The sequence below is a fragment of the Leptodactylus fuscus genome, chromosome 1, assembly GCF_031893055.1.
Source record: "Leptodactylus fuscus isolate aLepFus1 chromosome 1, aLepFus1.hap2, whole genome shotgun sequence".
NCBI lineage: Eukaryota > Metazoa > Chordata > Amphibia > Anura > Leptodactylidae > Leptodactylus > Leptodactylus fuscus.
In genome coordinates, this window is record NC_134265.1 from 239,726,179 (window position 1) to 239,750,263 (window position 24,085).

The 24,085-nt window shown below is 35.9% G+C and overlaps 17 non-coding genes across 17 annotated transcripts; all 17 read right to left on the reverse strand.

Annotated features, from left to right (window-relative positions):
* Positions 1 to 2,246: 2,246 nt before the first annotated feature.
* TRNAK-UUU (transfer RNA lysine (anticodon UUU)) lies at positions 2,247 to 2,319 on the reverse strand. Its single transcript has one exon. It is a non-coding gene; the product is annotated as a tRNA-Lys (tRNA).
* A 299-nt stretch (positions 2,320 to 2,618) lies between these two features.
* Positions 2,619 to 2,691, reverse strand: TRNAK-UUU (transfer RNA lysine (anticodon UUU)). Its single transcript has one exon. It is a non-coding gene; the product is annotated as a tRNA-Lys (tRNA).
* A 670-nt stretch (positions 2,692 to 3,361) lies between these two features.
* TRNAK-UUU (transfer RNA lysine (anticodon UUU)) lies at positions 3,362 to 3,434 on the reverse strand. Its single transcript has one exon. It is a non-coding gene; the product is annotated as a tRNA-Lys (tRNA).
* A 299-nt stretch (positions 3,435 to 3,733) lies between these two features.
* TRNAK-UUU (transfer RNA lysine (anticodon UUU)) lies at positions 3,734 to 3,806 on the reverse strand. Its single transcript has one exon. It is a non-coding gene; the product is annotated as a tRNA-Lys (tRNA).
* A 4,670-nt stretch (positions 3,807 to 8,476) lies between these two features.
* On the reverse strand, positions 8,477 to 8,549 carry TRNAK-UUU (transfer RNA lysine (anticodon UUU)). Its single transcript has one exon. It is a non-coding gene; the product is annotated as a tRNA-Lys (tRNA).
* A 299-nt stretch (positions 8,550 to 8,848) lies between these two features.
* Positions 8,849 to 8,921, reverse strand: TRNAK-UUU (transfer RNA lysine (anticodon UUU)). Its single transcript has one exon. It is a non-coding gene; the product is annotated as a tRNA-Lys (tRNA).
* A 670-nt stretch (positions 8,922 to 9,591) lies between these two features.
* Positions 9,592 to 9,664, reverse strand: TRNAK-UUU (transfer RNA lysine (anticodon UUU)). Its single transcript has one exon. It is a non-coding gene; the product is annotated as a tRNA-Lys (tRNA).
* Positions 9,665 to 11,452: 1,788 nt separating this feature from the next.
* On the reverse strand, positions 11,453 to 11,525 carry TRNAK-UUU (transfer RNA lysine (anticodon UUU)). Its single transcript has one exon. It is a non-coding gene; the product is annotated as a tRNA-Lys (tRNA).
* A 1,415-nt stretch (positions 11,526 to 12,940) lies between these two features.
* On the reverse strand, positions 12,941 to 13,013 carry TRNAK-UUU (transfer RNA lysine (anticodon UUU)). Its single transcript has one exon. It is a non-coding gene; the product is annotated as a tRNA-Lys (tRNA).
* A 2,158-nt stretch (positions 13,014 to 15,171) lies between these two features.
* Positions 15,172 to 15,244, reverse strand: TRNAK-UUU (transfer RNA lysine (anticodon UUU)). Its single transcript has one exon. It is a non-coding gene; the product is annotated as a tRNA-Lys (tRNA).
* A 1,693-nt stretch (positions 15,245 to 16,937) lies between these two features.
* Positions 16,938 to 17,010, reverse strand: TRNAK-UUU (transfer RNA lysine (anticodon UUU)). Its single transcript has one exon. It is a non-coding gene; the product is annotated as a tRNA-Lys (tRNA).
* A 1,788-nt stretch (positions 17,011 to 18,798) lies between these two features.
* On the reverse strand, positions 18,799 to 18,871 carry TRNAK-UUU (transfer RNA lysine (anticodon UUU)). The gene has a single exon. It is a non-coding gene; the product is annotated as a tRNA-Lys (tRNA).
* A 300-nt stretch (positions 18,872 to 19,171) lies between these two features.
* TRNAK-UUU (transfer RNA lysine (anticodon UUU)) lies at positions 19,172 to 19,244 on the reverse strand. Its single transcript has one exon. It is a non-coding gene; the product is annotated as a tRNA-Lys (tRNA).
* A 299-nt stretch (positions 19,245 to 19,543) lies between these two features.
* On the reverse strand, positions 19,544 to 19,616 carry TRNAK-UUU (transfer RNA lysine (anticodon UUU)). The gene has a single exon. It is a non-coding gene; the product is annotated as a tRNA-Lys (tRNA).
* A 1,042-nt stretch (positions 19,617 to 20,658) lies between these two features.
* Positions 20,659 to 20,731, reverse strand: TRNAK-UUU (transfer RNA lysine (anticodon UUU)). The gene has a single exon. It is a non-coding gene; the product is annotated as a tRNA-Lys (tRNA).
* Positions 20,732 to 21,028: 297 nt separating this feature from the next.
* TRNAK-UUU (transfer RNA lysine (anticodon UUU)) lies at positions 21,029 to 21,101 on the reverse strand. Its single transcript has one exon. It is a non-coding gene; the product is annotated as a tRNA-Lys (tRNA).
* Positions 21,102 to 21,774: 673 nt separating this feature from the next.
* Positions 21,775 to 21,847, reverse strand: TRNAK-UUU (transfer RNA lysine (anticodon UUU)). Its single transcript has one exon. It is a non-coding gene; the product is annotated as a tRNA-Lys (tRNA).
* Between the last annotated feature and the right edge of the window lie 2,238 nt (positions 21,848 to 24,085).

Here is a 24,085-nt window from a genome sequence, read left to right on the forward strand (position 1 = left end):
TTTTCCAAGAAATTCTTCGCCTGAACAGGGACTTTAAACCTGGACCCTCAAATTAAAAGTCTGATGCTCTACCGACTGAGTTATCCAGGCTCTCTGAAACATAATGCTGTACCCCAAATTGGAATTAATGTATATAAGAATAGATCTCCTTTAAGTGAGAGTGTTCAATTAGGGATTTATGGGTGATTCTAGAATATGAAAGTGTCTATCCTATTTCCAGCATAGATCATCTGGGGTGATAATATTTACAGAATAATGGTAAAAGTCGATTGTACATATGCAGTTTTGGCATTAAGCAAAAATCTAGAAAATCCAAACAAAAGTGTCAATCTCTTAATATCAACATGATACGTATGTGAATGATACATAATTTTCAAAAAAATTCTCCGCCTGAACAGGGACTTGAAGCCTGGACCCTCAGATTAAAAGTCTGATGTTCTACCGACTGAGCTATCCAGGCTCTAAAAAATAAAAATACTGTACCTCAAATCGGAATTAATGTACATGTGAATAGATCTGCTTTAAGAGAGAGTGTTCAATTATGGTTTTATGGGTGATTCTAGAATATGCAAAGTGTCTAATCCTATTTCCAGCATAGATCATCTAGGGTGCTAAAAGTTACAGAATAATGGTAAAATTCGATTGTACATTTGCAGTTTTGGCATTAAGCAAAAATCTAGAAAATCCAAACAAAAGTTTCAAACTCTTTTGATCAACATCATACGTATGTGAATGATGCATACTTTTCAAAGCAACTCTCCGCCTGAACAGGGACTTGAACCCTGGACCCTCAGATTAAAAGTTCGATGCTTTACCGACTGAGCTATCCAGGATCTATAAAATATAATACTGTACCTCAAATCGGAATTAATGTACATGTGAATAGATCTGCTTTAAGCGAGAGTGTTCAATTATGGTTTTATGGGTGATTCTAGAATATGCAAAGTGTCTAATCCTATTTCCAGCATAGATCATCTAGGGTGCTAAAAGTTACAGAATAATGGTAAAATTCGATTGTACATTTGCAGTTTTGGCATTAAGCAAAAATCTAGAAAATCCAAACAAAAGTTTCAAACTCTTTTGATCAACATCATACGTATGTGAATGATGCATACTTTTCAAAGCAACTCTCCGCCTGAACAGGGACTTGAACCCTGGACACTCAGATTAAAAGTTCGATGCTTTACCGACTGAGCTATCCAGGGTCTACAAAATATAATACTGTACCTCAAATCGGAATTAATGTACATGTGAATAGATCTGCTTTAAGCGAGAGTGTTCAATTATGGTTTTATGGGTGATTCTAGAATATGCAAAGTGTCTAATCCTATTTCCAGCATAGACCATCTAGGGTGCTAAAAGTTACAGAATAATGGTAAAATTCGATTGTACATTTGCAGTTTTGGCATTAAGCAAAAATCTAGAAAATCCAAACAAAAGTTTCAAACTCTTTTGATCAACATCATACCTATGTGAATGATGCATACTTTTCAAAGCAACTCTCCGCCTGAACAGGGACTTGAACCCTGGACCCTCAGATTAAAAGATCGATGCTCTACCGACTGAGCTATCCAGGATCTACAAAATATAATACTGTACCTCAAATCGGAATTAATGTACATGTGAATAGATCTGCTTTAAGAGAGAGTGTTCAATTATGGTTTCATGGGTGATTCTAGAATATGCAAAGTGTTTAATCCTATTTCCAGCACAGATCATCTAGGGTGCTAATAGTTACAGAATAATGTTAAAATTCGATTGTACATTTGCAGTTTTGGCATTAAGCAAAAATCTAAAAAATCCAAACAAAAGTGTCAAACTCTTACGATTATGATGATACGTATGTGAATGATGCATACTTTTCCAAGAAATTCTTCGCCTGAACAGGGACTTGAAACCTGGACCCTCAGACTAAAAGTCTGATGCTCTACCGACTGAGCTATCCAGGCTCTCTGAAACATAATGCTGTACCTCAAATTGGAATTAATGTATATAAGAATAGATCTCCTTTAAGTGAGAGTGTTCAATTAGGGATTTATGGGTTATTCTAGAATATGAAAGTGTCTACCCTATTTCCAGCATAGATCATCTGGGGTGATAATATTTACAGAATAATGGTAAAAGTCGATTGTACATTTGCAGTTTTGGCATTAAGCAAAAATCTAAAAAATGCAAACAAAAGTCTCAAACTCTTAAGATCAACATGATACGTATGTGAATGATACATACTTTTCAAAAAAATTCTCCGCCTGAACAGGGACTTGAACCCTGGACCCTCAGATTAAAAGTCTGATGCTCTACCGACTGAGCTATCCAGGCTCTACAGAATATAATACTGTACCTCAAATCGGAATTAATGTGCATGTGAATAGATCTGCTTTAAGAGAGTGTGTTCAATTATGGTTTCATGGGTGATTCTAGAATATGCAAAGTGTCTAATCCTATTTCCAGCATAGATCATCTAGGGTGCTAATAGTTACAGAATAATGGTAAAAGTCGATTGTACATTTGCAGTTTTGGCATTAAGCAAAAATCTAGAAAATCCAAACAAAAGTGTCAAACTCTTACGATCAAGATGATACGAATGTGAATTATGCATACTTTTCAAAGCAATTCTCTGCCTGAACAGGGACTTGAACCCTGGACCCTCAGATTAAAAGTCTGATGCTCTACCGACTGAGCTATCCAGGCCCTCCGATATATAATGCTGTACCCCAAATTGGAATTAATGTACATAAGAATACATCTCCTTTAAGTGAGAGTGTTCAATTAGGGATTTATGGGTTATTCTAGAATATGCAAAGTGTCTATCCTATTTCCAGCATAGATCATCTGGGATGCTAATATTTACAGAATAATGGTAAAAGTCGATTGTACATTTGCAGTTTTGGCATTAAGCAAAAATCTAGAAAATCCAAACAAAAGTGTCAATCTCTTAATATCAACATGATACGTATGTGAATGATACATACTTTTCAAAGCAACTCTCCGCCTGAACAGGGACTTGAACCCTGGACCCTCAGATTAAAAGTGCGATGCTCTACCGACTGAGCTATCCAGGCTCTACAAAATATAATACTGTACCTCAAATCGGAATTAATGTACATGTGAATAGATCTGCTTTAAGAGAGAGTGTTCAATTATGGTTTCATGGGTGATTCTAGAATATGCAAAGTGTTTAATCCTATTTCCAGCACAGATCATCTAGGGTGCTAATAGTTGCAGAATAATGTTAAAATTCGATTGTACATTTGCAGTTTTGGCATTAAGCAAAAATCTAAAAAATCCAAACAAAAGTGTCAAACTCTTACGATCAACATGATACGTATGTGAATGATACATACTTTTCAAAAACATTTTTTGCCTGAACAGGGACTTGAACCCTGGACCCTCAGATTAAAAGTCTGATGCTCTACCGACTGAGCTATCCAGGCTCTAAAAAATATAATACTGTACCTCAAATCGGAATTAATGTACATGTGAATAGATCTGCTTTACGAGAGAGTGTTCAATTATGGTTTTATGGGTGATTCTAGAATATGCAAAGTGTCTAATCCTATTTCCAGCATAGATCATCTAGGGTGCTAATAGTTACAGAATAATGGTAAAATTCGATTGTACATTTGCAGTTTTGGCATTAAGCAAAAATCTAGAAAATCCAAACAAAAGTTTCAAACTCTTTTGATCAACATCATACGTATGTGAATGATGCATACTTTTCAAAGCAACTCTCCGCCTGAACAGGGACTTGAACCCTGGACCCTCAGATTAAAAGTCTGATGCTCTACCGACTGAGCTATCCAGGCTCTACAAAATATAATACTGTACCTCAAATCGGAATTAATGTACATGTGAATAGATCTGCTTTAAGAGAGAGTGTTCAATTATGGTTTCATGGGTGATTCTAGAATATGCAAAGTGTTTAAACCTATTTCCAGCACAGATCATATAGGGTGCTAATAGTTACAGAATAATGTTAAAATTCGATTGTACATTTGCAGTTTTGGCATTAAGCAAAAATCTAAAAAATCCAAACAAAAGTGTCAAACTCTTACGATCAACATGATACGTATGTGAATGATACATACTTTTCAAAAAAATTCTCCGCCTGAACAGAGACTTGAACCCTGGACCCTCAGATTAAAAGTCTGATGCTCTACCGACTGAGCTATCCAGGCTCTAAAAAATATAATACTGTACCTCAAATCGGAATTAATGTACATGTGAATAGATCTGCTTTACGAGAGAGTGTTCAATTATGGTTTTATGGGTGATTCTAGAATATGCAAAGTGTCTACTTCTATTTCCAGCATAGATAATCTAGGGTGCTAATAGTTACAGAATAATGGTAAAATTCGATTGTACATTTGCAGTTTTGGCATTAAGCAAAAATCTAGAAAATCCAAACAAAAGTTCCAAACTTTTATGATGAACATCATACGTATATGAATGATGCATACTTTTCAAAGCAACTTCTACGCCTGAACAGGGACTTGAACCCTGGACCCTCAGATTAAAAGTCTAATGCTCTACCGACTGAGCTATCCAGGCTCTCCAAAACATAATGCTGTACCCCAAATTGGAATTAATGTACATAAGAATACATCTCCTTTAAGTGAGAGTGTTCAATTAGGGATTCATGGGTGATTCTAGAATATGCAAAGTGTCTAATCCTATTTCCAGCACAGATCATCTAGGGTGCTAATAGTTACAGAATAATGGTAAAAGTTGATTGTACATTTGCAGTTTTGGCATTAAGCAAAAATCTAGAAAATCCAAACAAAAGTGTCAAACTCTTACGATCATGATGATACGTATGTGAATGATGCATACTTTTCCAAGAAATTCTTCGCCTGAACAGGGACTTGAACCCTGGACCCACAGATTAAAAGTCTGATGCTCTACCGACTGAGCTATCCAGGCTCTCTGAAACATAATGCTGTACCCCAAATTGGAATTAATGTATATAAGAATAGATCTCCTTTAAGTGAGAGTGTTCAATTAGGGATTTATGGGTGATTCTAGAATATGAAAGTGTCTATCCTATTTCCAGCATAGATCATCTGGGGTGATAATATTTACAGAATAATGGTAAAAGTCGATTGTACATTTGCAGTTTTGGCATTAAGCAAAAATCTAGAAAATCCAAACAAAAGTGTCAATCTCTTAATATCAACATGATACGTATGTGAATGATACATACTTTTCAAAAAAATTCTCCGCCTGAACAGGGACTTGAACCCTGGACCCTCAGATTAAAAGTTTGATGCTTTACCAACTGAGCTATCCAGGGTCTACAAAACATAATACTGTACCTCAAATCGGAATTAATGTACATTTGCAGTTTTGGCATTAAGCAAAAATCTAGAAAATCCAAACAAAAGTGTCAAACTCTTACGATCATGATGATACGAATGTGAATTATGCATACTTAGCAAAGCAATTCTCTGCCTTAACAGGGACTTGAACCCTGGACGCTCAGATTAAAAGTCTGATGCTCTACCGACTGAGCCATCCAGGCCCTCCGAAATATAATGCTGTACCCCAAATCGGAATTAATGTACATAAGAATACATCTCCTTTAAGTGAGAGTGTTCAATTAGGGATTTATGGGTTATTCTAGAATATGCAAAGTGTCTATCCTATTTCCAGCATAGATCATCTGGGATGCTAATATTTACAGAATAATGGTAAAAGTCGAATGTACATTTGCAGTTTTGGCATTAAGCAAAAATCTAGAAAATCCAAACAAAAGTTTCCAACTCTTTAGATCAACATCATACGTATGTGAATGATGCATACTTTTCAAAGCAACTCTCCGCTTGAACAGGGACTTGAACCCTGGACCCTCAGATTAAAAGTCTGATGCTCTACCGACTGAACAGGGACTTGAACCCTGGACCCTCAGATTAAAAGTCTGATGCTCTACCGACTGAGCTATCCAGGCTCTCCAAAACATAATGCTGTACCCCAAATCGGAATTAATGTACATAAGAATACATCTCCTTTAAGTGAGAGTGTTCAATCAGGGATTCATGGGTGATTCTAGAATATGCAAAGTGTCTAATCCTATTTCCAGCATAGATCATCTAGGGTGCTAATAGTTACAGAATAATGGTAAAAGTCGATTGTACATTTGCAGTTTTGGCATTAAGCAAAAATCTAGAAAATCCAAACAAAAGTGTCAAACTCTTACGATCATGATGATACGTATGTGAATGATGCATACTTTTCCAAGAAATTCTTCGCCTGAACAGGGACTTTAAACCTGGACCCTCAAATTAAAAGTCTGATGCTCTACCGATTGAGCTATCCAGGCTCTCTGAAACATAATGCTGTACCCCAAATTGGAATTAATGTATATAAGAATAGATCTCCTTTAAGTGAGAGTGTTCAATTAGGGATTTATGGGTGATTCTAGAATATGAAAGTGTCTATCCTATTTCCAGCATAGATCATCTGGGGTGATAATATTTACAGAATAATGGTAAAAGTCGATTGTACATATGCAGTTTTGGCATTAAGCAAAAATCTAGAAAATCCAAACAAAAGTGTCAATCTCTTAATATCAACATGATACGTATGTGAATGATACATAATTTTCAAAAAAACTTCTCCGCCTGAACAGGGACTTGAAGCCTGGACCCTCAGATTAAAAGTCTGATGTTCTACCGACTGAGCTATCCAGGCTCTAAAAAATAAAAGTACTGTACCTCAAATCGGAATTAATGTACATGTGAATAGATCTGCTTTAAGAGAGAGTGTTCAATTATGGTTTTATGGGTGATTCTAGAATATGCAAAGTGTCTAATCCTATTTCCAGCATAGATCATCTAGGGTGCTAAAAGTTACAGAATAATGGTAAAATTCGATTGTACATTTGCAGTTTTGGCATTAAGCAAAAATCTAGAAAATCCAAACAAAAGTTTCAAACTCTTTTGATCAACATCATACGTATGTGAATGATGCATACTTTTCAAAGCAACTCTCCGCCTGAACAGGGACTTGAACCCTGGACCCTCAGATTAAAAGTTCGATGCTTTACCGACTGAGCTATCCAGGATCTATAAAATATAATACTGTACCTCAAATCGGAATTAATGTACATGTGAATAGATCTGCTTTAAGCGAGAGTGTTCAATTATGGTTTTATGGGTGATTCTAGAATATGCAAAGTGTCTAATCCTATTTCCAGCATAGATCATCTAGGGTGCTAAAAGTTACAGAATAATGGTAAAATTCGATTGTACATTTGCAGTTTTGGCATTAAGCAAAAATCTAGAAAATCCAAACAAAAGTTTCAAACTCTTTTGATCAACATCATACGTATGTGAATGATGCATACTTTTCAAAGCAACTCTCCGCCTGAACAGGGACTTGAACCCTGGACACTCAGATTAAAAGTTTGATGCTTTACCGACTGAGCTATCCAGGGTCTACAAAATATAATACTGTACCTCAAATCGGAATTAATGTACATGTGAATAGATCTGCTTTAAGCGAGAGTGTTCAATTATGGTTTTATGGGTGATTCTAGAATATGCAAAGTGTCTAATCCTATTTCCAGCATAGACCATCTAGGGTGCTAAAAGTTACAGAATAATGGTAAAATTCGATTGTACATTTGCAGTTTTGGCATTAAGCAAAAATCTAGAAAATCCAAACAAAAGTTTCAAACTCTTTTGATCAACATCATACCTATGTGAATGATGCATACTTTTCAAAGCAACTCTCCGCCTGAACAGGGACTTGAACCCTGGACCCTCAGATTAAAAGATTGATGCTCTACCGACTGAGCTATCCAGGATCTACAAAATATAATACTGTACCTCAAATCGGAATTAATGTACATGTGAATAGATCTGCTTTAAGAGAGAGTGTTCAATTATGGTTTCATGGGTGATTCTAGAATATGCAAAGTGTTTAATCCTATTTCCAGCACAGATCATCTAGGGTGCTAATAGTTACAGAATAATGTTAAAATTCGATTGTACATTTGCAGTTTTGGCATTAAGCAAAAATCTAAAAAATCCAAACAAAAGTGTCAAACTCTTACGATCATGATGATACGTATGTGAATGATGCATACTTTTCCAAGAAATTCTTCGCCTGAACAGGGACTTGAAACCTGGACCCTCAGACTAAAAGTCTGATGCTCTACCGACTGAGCTATCCAGGGTCTCTGAAACATAATGCTGTACCTCAAATTGGAATTAATGTATATAAGAATAGATCTCCTTTAAGTGAGAGTGTTCAATTAGGGATTTATGGGTTATTCTAGAATATGAAAGTGTCTACCCTATTTCCAGCATAGATCATCTGGGGTGATAATATTTACAGAATAATGGTAAAAGTCGATTGTACATTTGCAGTTTTGGCATTAAGCAAAAATCTAAAAAATGCAAACAAAAGTCTCAAACTCTTAAGATCAACATGATACGTATGTGAATGATACATACTTTTCAAAAAAATTCTCCGCCTGAACAGGGACTTGAACCCTGGACCCTCAGATTAAAAGTCTGATGCTCTACCGACTGAGCTATCCAGGCTCTACAGAATATAATACTGTACCTCAAATCGGAATTAATGTGCATGTGAATAGATCTGCTTTAAGAGAGTGTGTTCAATTATGGTTTCATGGGTGATTCTAGAATATGCAAAGTGTCTAATCCTATTTCCAGCATAGATCATCTAGGGTGCTAATAGTTACAGAATAATGGTAAAAGTCGATTGTACATTTGCAGTTTTGGCATTAAGCAAAAATCTAGAAAATCCAAACAAAAGTGTCAAACTCTTACGATCAAGATGATACGAATGTGAATTATGCATACTTTTCAAAGCAATTCTCTGCCTGAACAGGGACTTGAACCCTGGACCCTCAGATTAAAAGTCTGATGCTCTACCGACTGAGCTATCCAGGCCCTCCGATATATAATGCTGTACCCCAAATTGGAATTAATGTACATAAGAATACATCTCCTTTAAGTGAGAGTGTTCAATTAGGGATTTATGGGTTATTCTAGAATATGCAAAGTGTCTATCCTATTTCCAGCATAGATCATCTGGGATGCTAATATTTACAGAATAATGGTAAAAGTCGATTGTACATTTGCAGTTTTGGCATTAAGCAAAAATCTAGAAAATCCAAACAAAAGTGTCAATCTCTTAATATCAACATGATACGTATGTGAATGATACATACTTTTCAAAGCAACTCTCCGCCTGAACAGGGACTTGAACCCTGGACCCTCAGATTAAAAGTGCGATGCTCTACCGACTGAGCTATCCAGGCTCTACAAAATATAATATTGTACCTCAAATCGGAATTAATGTACATGTGAATAGATCTGCTTTAAGAGAGAGTGTTCAATTATGGTTTCATGGGTGATTCTAGAATATGCAAAGTGTTTAATCCTATTTCCAGCACAGATCATCTAGGGTGCTAATAGTTGCAGAATAATGTTAAAATTCGATTGTACATTTGCAGTTTTGGCATTAAGCAAAAATCTAAAAAATCCAAACAAAAGTGTCAAACTCTTACGATCAACATGATACGTATGTGAATGATACATACTTTTCAAAAACATTCTTTGCCTGAACAGGGACTTGAACCCTGGACCCTCAGATTAAAAGTCTGATGCTCTACCGACTGAGCTATCCAGGCTCTAAAAAATATAATACTGTACCTCAAATCGGAATTAATGTACATGTGAATAGATCTGCTTTACGAGAGAGTGTTCAATTATGGTTTTATGGGTGATTCTAGAATATGCAAAGTGTCTAATCCTATTTCCAGCATAGATCATCTAGGGTGCTAATAGTTACAGAATAATGGTAAAATTCGATTGTACATTTGCAGTTTTGGCATTAAGCAAAAATCTAGAAAATCCAAACAAAAGTTTCAAACTTTTATGATGAACATCATACGTATATGAATGATGCATACTTTTCAAAGCAACTTCTCCGCCTAAACAGGGACTTGAACCCTGGACCCTCAGATTAAAAGTCTGATGCTCTACCGACTGAGCTATCCAGGCTCTCCAAAACATAATGCTGTACCCCAAATCGGAATTAATGTACATAAGAATACATCTCCTTTAAGTGAGAGTGGTCAATTAGGGATTCATGGGTGATTCTAGAATATGCAAAGTGTCTAATCCTATTTCCAGCATAGATCATCTAGGGTGCTAATAGTTACAGAATAATGGTAAAAGTCGATTGTACATTTGCAGTTTTGGCATTAAGCAAAAATCTAGAAAATGCAAACAAAAGAGTCAAACTCTTACGATCATGATGATACGTATGTGAATGATGCATACTTTTCCAAAGAAATTCTTCGCCTGAACAGGGACTTAAACCCTGGACCCTCAGATTAAAAGTCTGATGCTCTACCAACTGAGCTATCCAGTTTCTCTAAAACATACTGCTGTACTCCAAATTGAAATTAATGTATATAAGAATAGATCTCCTTTACGTGAGAGTGTTCAATTAGGGATTTATGGGTGATTCTAGAATATGAAAGTGTCTATCCTATTTCCAGCATAGATCATCTGGGGTGATAATATTTACAGAATAATGGTAAAAGTCGATTGTACATTTGCAGTTTTGGCATTAAGCAAAAATCTAGAAAATGCAAACAAAAGAGTCAAACTCTTAAGATCAACATGATACGTATGTGAATGATACATACTTTTCAAAAAAATTCTCCGCCTGAACAGGGACTTGAACCCTGGACCCTCAGATTAAAAGTCTGATGTCATACCGACTGAGCTATCCAGGCTCTACGAAATAAAATACTGTACCTCAAATCGGAATTAATGTACATGTGAATAGATCTGCTTTAAGAGAGAGTTTTCAATTATGGTTTTATGGGTGATTCTAGAATATGCAAAGTGTCTAATCCTATTTCCAGCATAGATCATCTAGGGTGCTAATAGTTACAGAATAATGGTAAAATTCGATTGTACATTTGCAGTTTTGGCATTAAGCAAAAATCTAGAAAATCCATACAAAAGTTTCAAACTTTTATGATCAACATCATACGTATATGAATGATGCATACTTTTCAAAGCAACTTCTCCGCCTGAACAGGAACTTGAACCCTGGACCCTCAGATTAAAAGTCTGATGCTCTACCGACTGAGCTATCCAGGCTCTCCAAAACATAATGCTGTACCCCAAATCGGAATTAATGAACATAAGAATACATCTCCTTTAAGAGAGAGTGGTCAATTAGGGATTCATGGGTGATTCTAGAATATGCAAAGTGTCTAATCCTATTTCCAGCATAGATCATCTAGGGTGCTAATAGTTACAGAATAATGGTAAAAGTCGATTGTACATTTGCAGTTTTGGCATTAAGCAAAAATCTAGAAAATCCAAACAAAAGTGTCAAACTCTTACGATCATGATGATACGTATGTGAATGATGCATACTTTTCCAAGAAATTCTTCGCCTGAACAGGGACTTGAACCCTGGACCCTCAGATTAAAAGTCTGATGCTCTACCGACTGAGCTATCCAGGCTCTCTGAAACATAATGCTGTACCCCAAATTGGAATTAATGTATATAAGAATAGATCTCCTTTAAGTGAGAGTGTTCAATTAGGGATTTATGGGTGATTCTAGAATATGAAAGTGTCTATCCTATTTCCAGCATAGATCATCTGGGGTGATAATATTTACAGAATAATGGTAAAAGTCGATTGTACATTTGCAGTTTTGGCATTAAGCAAAAGTCTAGAAAATGCAAACAAAAGAGTCAAACTCTTAAGATCAACATGATACGTATGTGAATGATACATACTTTTCAAAAAAATTCTCCGCCTGAACAGGGACTTGAATCCTGGACCCTCAGATTAAAAGTCTGATGCTCTACCGACTGAGCTATCCAGGCTCTAAAAAATAAAAATACTGTACCTCAAATCGAAATTAATGTACATGTGAATAGATCTGCTTTAAGAGAGAGTGTTCAATTATGGTTTTATGGGTGATTCTAGAATATGCAAAGTGTCTAATCCTATTTCCAGCATAGATCATCTAGGGTGCTAAAAGTTACAGAATAATGGTAAAATTCGATTGTACATTTGCAGTTTTGGCATTAAGCAAAAATCTAGAAAATCCAAACAAAAGTTTCAAACTCTTTTGATCAACATCATACGTATGTGAATGATGCATACTTTTCAAAGCAACTCTCCGCCTGAACAGGGACTTGAACCCTGGACCCTCAGATTAAAAGTTCGATGCTTTACCGACTGAGCTATCCAAGATCTATAAAATATAATACTGTACCTCAAATCGGAATTAATGTACATGTGAATAGATCTGCTTTAAGCGAGAGTGTTCAATTATGGTTTTATGGGTGATTCTAGAATATGCAAAGTGTCTAATCCTATTTCCAGCATAGATCATCTAGGGTGCTAAAAGTTACAGAATAATGGTAAAATTCGATTGTACATTTGCAGTTTTGGCATTAAGCAAAAATCTAGAAAATCCAAACAAAAGTTTCAAACTCTTTTGATCAACATCATACGTATGTGAATGATGCATACTTTTCAAAGCAACTCTCCGCCTGAACAGGGACTTGAACCCTGGACCCTCAGATTAAAAGATCGATGCTCTACCGACTGAGCTATCCAGGATCTACAAAATATAATACTGTACCTCAAATCGGAATTAATGTACATGTGAATAGATCTGCTTTAAGAGAGAGTGTTCAATTATGGTTTCATGGGTGATTCTAGAATATGCAAAGTGTTTAATCCTATTTCCAGCACAGATCATCTAGGGTGCTAATAGTTACAGAATAATGTTAAAATTCGATTGTACATTTGCAGTTTTGGCATTAAGCAAAAATCTAGAAAATCCAAACAAAAGTTTCAAACTTTTACAATCAACATCATACGTATATGAATGATGCACACTTTTCAAAGCAACTTCTCCGCCTGAACAGGGACTTGAACCCTGGACCCTCAGATTAAAAGTCTGATGCTCTACCGACTGAGCTATCCAGGCTCTCCCAAACATAATGCTGTACCCCAAATCGGAATTAATGTACATAAGAATACATCTCCTTTAAGTGAGAGTGTTCAATTAGGGATTCATGGGTGATTCTAGAATATGCAAAGTGTCTAATCCTATTTCCAGCATAGATCATCTAGGGTGCTAATAGTTACAGAATAATGGTAAAAGTCGATTGTACATTTGCAGTTTTGGCATTAAGCAAAAATCTAGAAAATCCAAACAAAAGTGTCAAACTCTTACGATCATGATGATACGTATGTGAATGATGCATACTTTTCCAAGAAATTCTTCGCCTGAACAGGGACTTGAACCGTGGACCCTCAGATTAAAAGTCTGATGCTCTACCGACTGAGCTATCCAGGCTCTCTGAAACATAATGCTGTACCCCAAATTGGAATTAATGTATATAAGAATAGATCTCCTTTAAGTGAGAGTGTTCAATTAGGGATTTATGGGTGATTCTAGAATATGAAAGTGTCTATACTATTTCCAGCATAGATCATCTGGGGTGATAATATTTACAGAATAATGGTAAAAGTCGATTGTACATTTGCAGTTTTGGCATTAAGCAAAAATCTAAAAAATGCAAACAAAAGTCTCAAACTCTTAAGATCAACATGATACGTATGTGAATGATACATACTTTTCAAAAAAATTCTCTGCCTGAACAGGGACTTGAACCATGGACCCTAAGATTAAAAGTCTGATGCTCTACCGACTGAGATATCCAGGCTCTACAGAATATAACACTGTACCTCAAATCGGAATTAATGTGCATGTGAATAGCTCTGCTTTAAGCGAGAGTGTTCAATTATGGTTTTATGGGTGATTCTAGAATATGCAAAGTGTCTAATCCTATTTCCAGCATAGATCATCTAGGGTGCTAAAAGTTACAGAATAATGGTAAAATTCGATTGTACATTTGCAGTTTTGGCATTAAGCAAAAATCTAGAAAATCCAAACAAAAGTTTCAAACTCTTTTGATCAACATCATACGTATGTGAATGATGCATACTTTTCAAAGCAACTCTCCGCCTGAACAGGGACTTGAACCCTGGACCCTCAGATTAAAAGTTCGATGCTCTACCGACTGAGCTATCCAGGCTCTACAAAATATAATACTGTACCTCAAATCGGAATTAATGTACATGTGAATAGATCTGCTTTAAGAGAGAGTGTTCAATTATGGTTTCATGGGTGATTCAAGAATATGCAAAGTGTTTAAACCTATTTCCAGCACAGATCATATAGGGTGCTAATAGTTACAGAATAATGTTAAAATTCGATTGTACATTTGCAGTTTTGGCATTAAGCAAAAATCTAAAAAATCCAAACAAAAGTGTCAAACTCTTACGATCAACATGATACGTATGTGAATGATACATACTTTTCAAAAAAATTCTCCGCCTTAACAGAGACTTGAACCCTGGACCCTCAGATTAAAAGTCTGATGCTCTACCGACTGAGCTATTCAGGCTCTAAAAAATATAATACTGTACCTCAAATCGGAATTAATGTACATGTGAATAGATCTGCTTTACGAGAGAGTGTTCAATTATGGTTTTATGGGTGATTCTAGAATATGCAAAGTGTCTACTTCTATTTCCAGCATAGATAATCTAGGGTGCTAATAGTTACAGAATAATGGTAAAATTCGATTGTACATTTGCAGTTTTGGCATTAAGCAAAAATCTAGAAAATCCAAACAAAAGTTCCAAACTTTTATGATGAACATCATACGTATATGAATGATGCATACTTTTCAAAGCAACTTCTACGCCTGAACAGGGACTTGAACCCTGGACCCTCAGATTAAAAGTATGATGATCTACCGACTGAGCTATCCAGGCTCTCCAAAACATAATGCTGTACCCCAAATTGGAATTAATGTACATAAGAATACATCTCCTTTAAGTGAGAGTGTTCAATTAGGGATTCATGGGTGATTCTAGAATATGCAAAGTGTCTAATCCTATTTCCAGCACAGATCATCTAGGGTGCTAATAGTTACAGAATAATGGTAAAAGTTGATTGTACATTTGCAGTTTTGACATTAAGCAAAAATCTAGAAAATCCATACAAAAGTGTCAAACTCTTACGATCATGATGATACGTATGTGAATGATGCATACTTTTCCAAGAAATTCTTTGCCTGAACAGGGACTTGAACCCTGGACCCTCAGATTAAAAGTCTGATGCTCTACCGACTGAGCTATCCAGGCTCTCTGAAACATAATGCTGTACCCCAAATTGGAATTAATGTATATAAGAATAGATCTCCTTTAAGTGAGAGTGTTCAATTAGGGATTTATGGGTGATTCTAGAATATGAAAGTGTCTATCCTATTTCCAGCATAGATCATCTGGGGTGATAATATTTACAGAATAATGGTAAAAGTCGATTGTACATTTGCAGTTTTGGCATTAAGCAAAAATCTAGATAATCCAAACAAAAGTGTTAATCTCTTAATATCAACATGATACGTATGTGAATGATACATACTTTTCAAAAAAATTCTCCGCCTGAACAGGGACTTGAACCCTGGACCCTCAGATTAAAAGTCTGATGTTCTACCGACTGAGCTATCCAGGCTATAAAAAAAAAAATACTGTACCTCAAATCGGAATTAATGTACATGTGAATAGATCTGCTTTAAGAGAGAGTGTTCAATTATGGTTTTATGGGTGATTCTAGAATATGCAAAGTGTCTAATCCTATTTCCAGCATAGATCATCTAGGGTGCTAAAAGTTACAGAATAATGGTAAAATTCGATTGTACATTTGCAGTTTTGGCATTAAGCAAAAATCTAGAAAATCCAAACAAAAGTTTCAAACTCTTTTGATCAACATCATACGTATGTGAATGATGCATACTTTTCAAAGCAACTCTCCGCCTGAACAGGGACTTGAACCCTGGACCCTCAGATTAAAAGTTCGATGCTTTACCAACTGAGCTATCCAGGATCTACAAAACATAATACTGTACCTCAAATCGAAATTAATGTACATTTGCAGTTTTGGCATTAAGCAAAAATCTAGAAAATCCAAACAAAAGTGTCAAACTCTTACGATCATGATGATACGAATGTGAATTATGCATACTTAGCAAAGCAATTCTCTGCCTGAACAGGGACTTGAACCCTGGACGCTCAGATTAAAAGTCTGATGCTCTACCGACTGAGCCATCCAGGCCCTCCGAAATATAATGCTGTACCCCAAATCGGAATTAATGTACATAAGAATACATCTCCTTTAAGTGAGAGTGTTCAATTAGGGATTTATGGGTTATTCTAGAATATGCAAAGTGTCTATCCTATTTCCAGCATAGATCATCTGGGATGCTAATATTTACAGAATACTGGTAAAAGTCGAATGTACATTTGCAGTTTTGGCATTAAGCAAAAATCTAGAAAATCCAAACAAAAGTTTCCAACTCTTTTGATCAACATCATACGTATGTGAATGATGCATACTTTTCAAAGCAACTCTCCGCTTGAACAGGGACTTGAACCCTGGACCCTCAGATTAAAAGTCTGATGCTCTACCGACTGAACAGGGACTTGAACCCTGGACCCTCAGATTAAAAGTCTGATGCTCTACCGACTGAGCTATCCAGGCTCTCTGAAACATAATGCTGTACCCCAAATTGGAATTAATGTATATAAGAATAGATCTCCTTTAAGTGAGAGTGTTCAATTAGGGATTTATGGGTGATTCTAGAATATGAAAGTGTCTATCCTATTTCCAGCATAGATCATCTGGGGTGATAATATTTACAGAATATTGGTAAAAGTCGATTGTACATTTACAGTTTTGGCATTAAGCAAAAGTCTAGAAAATGCAAACAAAAGAGTCAAACTCTTAAGATCAACAGGATACGTATGTGAATGATACATACTTTTCAAAAAAATTCTCCGCCTGAACAGGGACTTGAACCCTGGACCCTCAGATTAAAAGTCTGATGCTCTACCGACTGAGCTATCCAGGCTCTCCAAAACATAATGCTGTACCCCAAATCGGAATTAATGTACATAAGAATACATCTCCTTTAAGTGAGAGTGTTCAATCAGGGATTCATGGGTGATTCTAGAATATGCAAAGTGTCTAATCCTATTTCCAGCATAGATCATCTAGGGTGCTAATAGTTACAGAATAATGGTAAAAGTCGATTGTACATTTGCAGTTTTGGCATTAAGCAAAAATCTAGAAAATCCAAACAAAAGTGTCAAACTCTTACGATCATGATGATACGTATGTGAATGATGCATACTTTTCCAAGAAATTCTTCGCCTGAACAGGGACTTTAAACCTGGACCCTCAAATTAAAAGTCTGATGCTCTACCGACTGAGCTATCCAGGCTCTCTGAAACATAATGCTGTACCCCAAATTGGAATTAATGTATATAAGAATAGATCTCCTTTAAGTGAGAGTGTTCAATTAGGGATTTATGGGTGATTCTAGAATATGAAAGTGTCTATCCTATTTCCAGCATAGATCATCTGGGGTGATAATATTTACAGAATAATGGTAAAAGTCGATTGTACATATGCAGTTTTGGCATTAAGCAAAAATCTAGAAAATCCAAACAAAAGTGTCAATCTCTTAATATCAACATGATACGTATGTGAATGATACATAATTTTCAAAAAAATTCTCCGCCTGAACAGGGACTTGAAGCCTGGACCCTCAGATTAAAAGTCTGATGTTCTACCGACTGAGCTATCCAGGCTCTAAAAAATAAAAATACTGTACCTCAAATCGGAATTAATGTACATGTGAATAGATCTGCTTTAAGAGAGAGTGTTCAATTATGGTTTTATGGGTGATTCTAGAATATGCAAAGTGTCTAATCCTATTTCCAGCATAGATCATCTAGGGTGCTAAAAGTTACAGAATAATGGTAAAATTCGATTGTACATTTGCAGTTTTGGCATTAAGCAAAAATCTAGAAAATCCAAACAAAAGTTTCAAACTCTTTTGATCAACATCATACGTATGTGAATGATGCATACTTTTCAAAGCAACTCTCCGCCTGAACAGGGACTTGAACCCTGGACCCTCAGATTAAAAGTTCGATGCTTTACCGACTGAGCTATCCAGGATCTATAAAATATAATACTGTACCTCAAATCGGAATTAATGTACATGTGAATAGATCTGCTTTAAGCGAGAGTGTTCAATTATGGTTTTATGGGTGATTCTAGAATATGCAAAGTGTCTAATCCTATTTCCAGCATAGATCATCTAGGGTGCTAAAAGTTACAGAATAATGGTAAAATTCGATTGTACATTTGCAGTTTTGGCATTAAGCAAAAATCTAGAAAATCCAAACAAAAGTTTCAAACTCTTTTGATCAACATCATACGTATGTGAATGATGCATACTTTTCAAAGCAACTCTCCGCCTGAACAGGGACTTGAACCCTGGACCCTCAGATTAAAAGATTGATGCTCTACCGACTGAGCTATCCAGGATCTACAAAATATAATACTGTACCTCAAATCGGAATTAATGTACATGTGAATAGATCTGCTTTAAGAGAGAGTGTTCAATTATGGTTTCATGGGTGATTCTAGAATATGCAAAGTGTTTAATCCTATTTCCAGCACAGATCATCTAGGGTGCTAATAGTTACAGAATAATGTTAAAATTCGATTGTACATTTGCAGTTTTGGCATTAAGCAAAAATCTAAAAAATCCAAACAAAAGTGTCAAACTCTTATGATCATGATGATACGTATGTGAATGATACATACTTTTCAAAAAAAAATTCTCTGCCTGAACAGGGACTTGAACCCTGGACCCTCAGATTAAAAGTCTGATGCTCTACCGACTGAGCTATCCAGGCTCTAAAAAATAGAATACTGTACCTCAAATCGGAATTAATGTACATGTGAATAGATCTGCTTTACGAGAGAGTGTTCAATTATGGTTTTATGGGTGATTCTAGAATATGCAAAGTGTCTAATCCTATTTCCAGCATAGATCATCTAGAGTGCTAATAGTTACAGAATAATGGTAAAATTCGATTGTACATTTGCAGTTTTGGCATTAAGCAAAAATCTAGAAAATCCAAACAAAAGTTTCAAACTTTTACGATCAACATCATACGTATATGAATGATGCACACTTTTCAAAGCAACTTCTCCGCCTGAACAGGGACTTGAACCCTGGACCCTCAGATTAAAAGTCTGATGCTCTACCGACTGAGCTATCCAGGCTCTCCAAAACATAATGCTGTATCCCAAATTGGAATTAATGTACATAAGAATACATCTCCTTTAAGTGAGAGTGTTCAATTAGGGATTCATGGGTGATTCTAGAATATGCAAAGTGTCTAATCCTATTTCCAGCATAGATCATCTAGGGTGCTAATAGTTACAGAATAATGGTAAAAGTCGATTGTACATTTGCAGTTTTGGCATTAAGCAAAAATCTAGAAAATCCAAACAAAAGTGTCAAACTCTTATGATCATGATGATACGTATGTGAATGATGCATACTTTTCCAAGAAATTCTTCGCCTGAACAGGGACTTGAACCCTGGACCCTCAGATTAAAAGTCTGATGCTCTACCGACTGAGCTATCCAGGCTCTCTGAAACATAATGCTGTACCCCAAATTGGAATTAATGTATATAAGAATAGATCTCCTTTAAGTGAGAGTGTTCAATTAGGGATTTATGGGTGATTCTAGAATATGAAAGTGTCTATACTATTTACAGCATAGATCATCTGGGGTGATAATATTTACAGAATAATGGTAAAAGTCGATTGTACATTTGCAGTTTTGGCATTAAGCAAAAATCTAAAAAATGCAAACAAAAGTCTCAAACTCTTAAGATCAACATGATACGTATGTGAATGATACATACTTTTCAAAAAAATTCTCTGCCTGAACAGGGACTTGAACCATGGACCCTAAGATTAAAAGTCTGATGCTCTACCGACTGAGATATCCAGGCTCTACAGAATATAACACTGTACCTCAAATCGGAATTAATGTGCATGTGAATAGCTCTGCTTTAAGCGAGAGTGTTCAATTATGGTTTTATGGGTGATTCTAGAATATGCAAAGTGTCTAATCCTATTTCCAGCATAGATCATCTAGGGTGCTAAAAGTTACAGAATAATGGTAAAATTCGATTGTACATTTGCAGTTTTGGCATTAAGCAAAAATCTAGAAAATCCAAACAAAAGTTTCAAACTCTTTTGATCAACATCATACGTATGTGAATGATGCATACTTTTCAAAGCAACTTCTCCGCCTGAACAGGGACTTGAACCCTGGACCCTCAGATTAAAAGTCTGATGCTCTACCGAATGAGCTATCCAGGCTCTCCAAAACATAATGCTGTACCCCAAATTGGAATTAATGTACATAAGAATACATCTCCTTTAAGTGAGAGTGTTCAATTAGAGATTCATGGGTGATTCTAGAATATGCAAAGTGTCTAATCCTATTTCCAGCACAGATCATCTAGGGTGCTAACAGTTACAGAATAATGGTAAAAGTTGATTGTACATTTGCAGTTTTGGCATTAAGCAAAAATCTAGAAAATCCAAACAAAAGTGTCAAACTCTTACGATCATGATGATACGTATGTGAATGATGCATACTTTTCCAAGAAATTCTTCGCCTGAACAGGGACTTGAACCCTGGACCCTCAGATTAAAAGTCTGATGCTCTACCGACTGAGCTATCCAGGCTCTCTGAAACATAATGCTGTACCCCAAATTGGAATTAATGTATATAAGAATAGATCTCCTTTAAGTGAGAGTGTTCAATTAGGGATTTATGGGTGATTCTAGAATATGAAAGTGTCTATCCTATTTCCAGCATAGATCATCTGGGGTGATAATATTTACAGAATAATGGTAAAAGTCGATTGTACATTTGCAGTTTTGGCATTAAGCAAAAGTCTAGAAAATGCAAACAAAAGAGTCAAACTCTTACGATCAACATGATACGTATGTGAATGATACATACTTTTCAAAAAAATTCTCCGCCTGAACAGGGACTTGAACCCTGGACCCTCAGATTAAAAGTCTGATGCTCTACCGACTGAGCTATCCAGGCTACAAAAATAATAATACTGTTCCTCAACTCGGAATTAATGTACATGTGAATAGATCTGCTTTAAGCGAGAGTGTTCAATTATGGTTTTATGGGTGATTCTAGAATATGCAAAGTGTCTAATCCTATTTCCATCATAGATCATCTAGGGTGCTAAAAGTTACAGAATAATGGTAAAATTCGATTGTACATTTGCAGTTTTGGCATTAAGCAAAAATCTAGAAAATCCAAACAAAAGTTTCAAACTCTTTTGATCAACATCATACCTATGTGAATGATGCATACTCTTCAAAGCAACTCTCCGCCTGAACAGGGACTTGAACCCTGGACCCTCAGATTAAAAGATCGATGCTCTACCGACTGAGCTATCCAGGCTCTACAAAATATAATACTGTACCTCAAATTGGAATTAATGTGCATGTGAATAGATCTGCTTTAAGAGAGAGTGTTCAATTATGGTTTCATGGGTGATTCTAGAATATGCAAAGTGTTTAATCCTATTTCCAGCACAGATCATCTAGGGTGCTAATAGTTACAGAATAATGTTAAAATTCGATTGTACATTTGCAGTTTTGGCATTAAGCAAAAATCTAGAAAATCCAAACAAAAGTGTCAAACTCTTATGATCATGATGATACGTATGTGAATGATACATACTTTTCAAAAAAAAAATCTCTGCCTGAACAGGGACTTGAACCCTGGACCCTCAGATTAAAAGTCTGATGCTCTACCGACTGAGCTATCCAGGCTCTAAAAAATATAATACTGTACCTCAAATCGGAATTAATGTACATGTGAATAGATCTGCTTTACGAGAGAGTGTTCAATTATGGTTTTATGGGTGATTCTAGAATATGCAAAGTGTCTAATCTTATTTCCAGCATAGATCATCTAGGGTGCTAATAGTTACAGAATAATGGTAAAATTCGATTGGACATTTGCAGTTTTGGCATTAAGCAAAAATCTAGAAAATCCAAACAAAAGTTTCAAACTTTTATGATGAACATCATACGTATATGAATGATGCACACTTTTCAAAGCAACTTCTCCGCCTGAACAGGGACTTGAACCCTGGACCCTCAGATTAAAAGTCTGATGCTTTACCGACTGAGCTATCCAGGCTCTCCAAAACATAATGCTGTACCCCAAATTGGAATTAATGTACATAAGAATACATCTCCTTTAAGTGAGAGTGTTCAATTAGGGATTCATGGGTGATTCTAGAATATGCAAAGTGTCTAATCCTATTTCCAGCATAGATCATCTAGGGTGCTAATAGTTACAGAATAATGGTAAAAGTCGATTGTACATTTGCAGTTTTGGCATTAAGCAAAAATCTAGAAAATCCAAACAAAAGTGTCAAACTCTTATGATCATGATGATACGTATGTGAATGATGCATACTTTTCCAAGAAATTCTTCGCCTGAACAGGGACTTGAACCCTGGACCCTCAGTTTAAAAGTCTGATGCTCTACCGACTGAGCTATCCAGGCTCTCTGAAACATAATGCTGTACCCCAAATTGGAATTAATGTATATAAGAATAGATCTCCTTTAAGTGAGAGTGTTCAATTAGGGATTTATGGGTGATTCTAGAATATGAAAGTGTCTATACTATTTCCAGCATAGATCATCTGGGGTGATAATATTTACAGAATAATGGTAAAAGTCGATTGTACATTTGCAGTTTTGGCATTAAGCAAAAATCTAAAAAATGCAAACAAAAGTCTCAAACTCTTAAGATCAACATGATACGTATGTGAATGATACATACTTTTCAAAAAAATTCTCTGCCTGAACAGGGACTTGAACCATGGACCCTAAGATTAAAAGTCTGATGCTCTACCGACTGAGATATCCAGGCTCTACAGAATATAACACTGTACCTCAAATCGGAATTAATGTGCATGTGAATAGCTCTGCTTTAAGCGAGAGTGTTCAATTATGGTTTTATGGGTGATTCTAGAATATGCAAAGTGTCTAATCCTATTTCCAGCATAGATCATCTAGGGTGCTAAAAGTTACAGAATAATGGTAAAATTCGATTGTACATTTGCAGTTTTGGCATTAAGCAAAAATCTAGAAAATCCAAACAAAAGTTTCAAACTCTTTTGATCAACATCATACGTATGTGAATGATGCATACTTTTCAAAGCAACTCTCCGCCTGAACAGGGACTTGAACCCTGGACCCTCAGATTAAAAGTTCGATGCTCTACCGACTGAGCCATTCAGGCTCTACAAAATTTAATACTGTACCTCAAATCTGAATTAATGTACATGTGAATAGATCTGCTTTAAGAGAGAGTGTTCAATTATGGTTTCATGGGTGATTCTAGAATATGCAAAGTGTTTAATCCTATTTCCAGCACAGATCATCTAGGGTGCTAATAGTTACAGAATAATGTTAAAATTCGATTGTACATTTGCAGTTTTGGCATTAAGCAAAAATCTAAAAAATCCAAACAAAAGTGTCAAACTCTTACGATCAACATGATACGTATGTGAATGATACATACTTTTCAAAAAAATTCTCGGCCTGAACAGGGACTTGAACCCTGGACCCTCAGATTAAAAGTCTGATGCTCTACCGACTGAGCTATCCAGGCTACAAAAATAATAATACTGTTCCTCAACTCGGAATTAATGTACATGTGAATAGATCTGCTTTACAAGAGAGTGTTCAATTATGGTTTTATGGGTGATTCTAGAATATGCAAAGTGTCTAATCCTATTTCCAGCATAGATCATCTAGGGTGCTAATAGTTACAGAATAATGGTAAAAGTCGATTGTACATTTGCAGTTTTGGCATTAAGCAAAAATCTAGAAAATCCAAACAAAAGTGTCAAACTCTTACGATCAAGATGATACGAATGTGAATTATGCATACTTTTCAAAGCAATTCTCTGCCTGAACAGGGACTTGAACCCTGGACCCTCAGATTAAAAGTCTGATGCTCTACCGACTGAGCTATCCAAGCCCTCAGA